Genomic DNA, 4862 nt, shown 5'->3' with positions numbered 1-4862 from the left:
CGCGGCTGGCGAGTGGCGACTACGTCTGCTTCACCGTTCTGAGGTTTGAGGTTCGAATCGCTGCTTCACATGCTCTCCGGGGAAGATGAAATTTTCCATAGCTGTAAATGTGTTGATTTATTTACTTATTTATTCATTAACTTATTTTTGCTCTGTGATTGACTGACAAGCTGTCATGAAGCTCACTTACGACTCAAATGTGGATAAATGCTCGAGAAAATGAAGAGCTGGATGAACATATTGCTTTCATACCCACAATTTAAAAATGAATACCTACTTAGCACCTCTCAAATTCTACACAAATTTCGACTGCTTTTCCAAAACAACACCCTTTTGACCATTTGGATCTGCCGCACGTCACTTTTTAAAACGTCAGTTTGAGCCAGTGAATGATTGAAAGCAGCCGCATGAGTTGTTGAATTGATACAGACTGAAGTGAATGGAAACAGTCTGACGGAGAAAGAAAAAAAGTCTCCATTGAACGTACAATGTTGCTTTAGTTGGTTGCCGCCGAGGCATTTTTTTTAAAAATCTGCTAACTTTCGACATAAATGAGTTTGACAATTTAGACACGCTCAAGGTTTACGTGGGCGTAAAACTATTGGAATTCTGAATGAAGATGTGATCCATACTAGTCATTAATCTCCCGCTGGAATATTAAATTGGAGTCCAAAAGCCTCCTTTGGGGAATCTGCTCGTTGAAATACAGGCCACAACAAACATGCTTCAATTATGCCCGCTGGATGACTATTTTATTTTATTTTTTTTTCATGGACTTTGAGAGTATTGTTACCAGAAGACGGCAGCACCTCCCTTTTGGCTCTCCGCAGCTTGCATGTCCACTTTTGTGTGTGTGTGTGTGTGTGTGTGTGTGTGTGTGTGCGCGTGCGCGCGCGCTGGCAAGTGGCGCAGAGGTCCTCTCCCCCACCAGCTGTTCCCCTTGATATCAGGCAGGATCATTTCCTCTTTGCCTAATGAAAGGATAAAGTGCGCGAGGTTTGCATCCATGCATTGCTCCACTTCTCCTTTTCACTCTGGCTGGTCTTCTTTTAGGAAAACCTGATCCTCGGGCCTTCTTTCTTCATCATCAAATCATTGCAGTGCGTGCGTATGGCCGTGCGTGTGTATGTGTGTGTATATGTGTGTCTGCGGTGGGCAGTGGAGGAAGGGTTAATGAGAGAAATATGTTTCCAAACAAACGTCATACCCGACTCGGCACTTTTCATTCATTACCGTGTTTTTTTTTTTTTTCCTTCATGTCTGTCCGCTCAAACTAAAAAAGACCACAAAATGAAGAGGCTGATTGGCTGGTTTTAACATACATGAGTGACTTCACAAAGCCACGTTTCCATCAAGTACAGTTTCATACACAGGTTTTTGTGTTCAAACAAGAACAACCCGCATGTGCGGTCCCACTTTGGGGCAGACCCTTTTTTTTTTTTTGGTGCAGGACAAACTGGGGCAAGCTACAAAAACTACATTTGCATGCAGTCAATGTTCAGGATAAGGTCAAAATCCCGGTTTCTGAAACATTCGGGATAGCCCGTTTATACGCGTGACTGGACAGTGTGATCCATTGGAATCTCTTTATCGAAAAAAGCGACATGCGGCTCGATTTCTGCTTGTTACTTTGTACCGTCAATAAATAAAAACGCATTCTATTCTCGTCACTCGCCACAGCAATAAAGTTTCCTCCTCGCTCCAAAAGTGCGGTTCTGTGCTGCCTCTTGAGTTTCGGAGCCATATTTGTTTGACCTCTGTTTATATATTTCCGGGCGAGTTGCGCGCCAGACGCTGCGTCGTTTTCGCCCGCAGGGACAGAAAATCGTGTGAAAAACACAGCAGAGAAATCAATGTATTCAAGTTAGGCTCGCTTCGCGAGTGACATCGAAAGATGGCCGCCGGTAGCTTCTCGCGATGGCAACGCTATCGCTGGACTACAGACAGTCGAAAGCATTTCATGAAAAAGAAATAAATCAATAAATTGCGTCGCTTCATGTCAATCATCACCAGAATTCCTGTGCACGTCTCGACTCATGCCCACTTCAAACTCCGCAACATTTTGGATTCTATGGACACGTACGAGGGTGCAATCAACATCACATTCCCTCCTCCATCGTATCCTCAACCACACGTGCTCTCGCTCACTTGCTTCCTCGCGTCCTTTTTTGCGGCGAGGTGATGCATGAGGCTGACGGGGAAAACGAGAGTGATGGTGTCACACAGACAAGGAATGAATAAGAGAATGAGAATTTATGCGCCGACAACGACCCCTCCCCAAACCCCCAACACGAACATCTGTCGTCCCCCTTGCAGCTGTGCAATCTCTCTTTCATTCCTCCTTTTTTTTTTTCCATCGCCACTCACGTATTCTCATTCCCTCGCACAGAACGGTGTTTGTACTTGAAGCGTTGGTTGCGAGAGGGTTAAGGCGGGGGGGGGCTGCTCTTAGAGGATGGGGGGATGACGGATTTTCAGGGGTGGGATTATGCAGTTGACCTTTCTCTCTGTTCGCGGTCCTCTTGTCATGAATGAGGTCTTGTTTTTTTTTTTTTTTTAACTACAGCTCGGTTTTGGACTCTGGTTGCAGGTTGTAACGCTTTAAATGCTCACATTCGGCTTGTATGAAGTCGTGCTTGTCGTACGAAGAACTTTTTTTGGTACTGTTATTTGGTAGCTGCAAACGGCGTCATTTATATCTTCGTTAAAGGCTCAATATTTGGCCGATCTGGAATGGGATCTTGTCATTGGGTGAGGTTAAACCTTATGTGGTGAGCGAACGATTGCGGGTCCTCGCTTTTAAGGCAGATTTCAAAAAATTGGCAGATGGACCTTGATTTGTACCGGGGATAAATTTAAACCGCTAAGCTATGCTAATGCGGTCGTGAAGGCGTCATTGACAGTCAATGTTTGCATTGGAAAACACTCGTAGGGCCATCAATCTCCGACCGTCATAAAAGTAGCCGTCACCTGAAAGCTGAATTCATAACAACCGGTGTCAAATCGCAGACAATAGAACATCAATCTGCTGCCGGGCGGGTATTCAATTCCCCGTTAATTGACTGAACGGCTTCAGAGTTGTAACCTGGAGGTCTAATTTATTAACCTTCATTAGATAAATCCAATTAAGCTGTCAATCATAGTCGCGTAGTAGAGGTAGTAACAGCTTTAATCTGTCACTCGGTAATCCCTATTTACGGAAGACTTTAAGACCGAAGGATTTGAAGGTCTTTGCCGTCATGCGGCGTACCTGCTCAGGCGTGTTTTTTGTTTGTTTGCTTCTTTGTATACGTGTGTCGTCTTGGCTGAAAGAAGTCGGCTAAATTTAAAGGTGTTTTTTTTTTTTTTTTAAATCTACCTGCCTTGGTGGACATTTAATATGGTTTCGTTTTTGTCATTGGCGCCACCACCACTATAACACGGGTTTATAAGCAGTCAGCCCCCCAGTTTGAATTTGGAGACGCACCACAACATGATCCCTCCTGATTAGGATTCAGCGAAATTTAAAGCGAGACGTTTTATAACATTTAGCCTCATTTCTGTCAGCCCATTCACGGTATGACCTTTTGCATTAAATGCTAACGTTAAGCTAGCCATAGATGAAATAATCTAGTTTATTGAACATTTCGGTCTTTAAACATAATGTTTAATTCTTTAGTTTCATGTGTCAGTTCAGAAGTAATCCTCAGATGGGAGTGACCAACAGCTTGAAGCGAGCACACTGTGCCTCTAATAAGGAGAACTGTGCGAATGTCATTTCATCAAAATGATATATGATACACTCATTAGTGGAAACTCACGTTCAAAAGTATGTTTTTAATAAGTTTGTATGTGAGAGGGGTCAAACTAGAAGTAGCTTTCTTTGGGTGTCAGCTTCGGCAACAATGATGTCCTGAATATGGGTTATAGCGCCACCTGTTGTTTTGGTATGCACTTGACAACCTGCAATTGCGCGAGATTTTTCACTGGGCATTGATGTCGGAGGAACGTCATAACGGTGAAAATAAGATTTATCCATAATAACCTTGTATGTGTGGACGAGTAGCTTTAATTCCCGGTTGAAATGACATTTGGAGGAATGTGTCCAAATAAAATGTGAGCGATACCAGAGAAAAACAGCTTGAGTGTGTGGATACAAAAGAATCTGGCGCTCTTAAAGGACCCTGAAGGCCACATCACCACTAATAAAAAAAGGGAGGGGATGTAAAAAAAAAAAAAATGAGCAAAAGAGAACAAGGGGAGGCGACACTCGCTGCGACTGGTCCTCCTCGTGCATTTTTTTCCTCCCCTCTCTGTCTTTTTTTTTTTTTCTTTTTGGGCTTTTCCATTCCACCCTCCCCCCTCCTCCCCCAATTCCCCTCTCCCTCTCCCTCTCTCCCTCTCTGTGGATGGCAACAAAAGGCTGCCTGACGTCTGAGTGAAAAGACCAAAAACCTGCCGTCTCCAAGAGCAGGGGGGGGGGGGGGGGAGTGCTGCGAGTAGGGGGGGGTGCAAGTGATCTGGACGAGACGAGGAGGAGGAAGAAGAAGAGGAAGAAGAAGAAGAAGAAGAGGAGCGCGTAGAGAAGCGCTCGTCGCTGTTGGCTCGAGATAAATAGAAATCCAGTCCTTATTTATTTATTTTTTTTGGTTTTGTTTTTGGGTTCCCTTTCAGTGGAGATTTAAAAGGAGTGCCGAGTTTTTTTTCTTTTTTTAAATTTTTTTTTTATTCAACATCCATTCTCCATCCTTTCCCTTCCTCGAGGAAATAAAAGACATGGAGCTTCAGGGGGTGAGGTGACCAAGGAGGAGGACACATTTGGAAACAAGAGAGGACGTGAGAGAATCCTTTAAAACATCCACTTCTGTTTTTTCTTCTTCTTT

At 43.9% G+C, this 4862-nt stretch overlaps 1 protein-coding gene across 4 annotated transcripts in view; it reads left to right on the top strand.

Annotated features, from left to right (window-relative positions):
* The window catches only part of ctbp2a (C-terminal binding protein 2a), a 50451-nt gene that overhangs the window by 31030 nt on the left and 14559 nt on the right, over window positions 1–4862 (top strand). The window lies entirely within an intron of this gene.

This window comes from Hippocampus comes, unplaced genomic scaffold, assembly GCF_001891065.2.
Source record: "Hippocampus comes isolate QL1 unplaced genomic scaffold, H_comes_QL1_v1.1 scaffold39, whole genome shotgun sequence".
Classification (NCBI taxonomy): Eukaryota; Metazoa; Chordata; class Actinopteri; order Syngnathiformes; family Syngnathidae; genus Hippocampus; species Hippocampus comes.
Note: the sequence above shows the minus strand (reverse complement) of the source record. Positions and strands in the feature narration are given on the sequence as shown.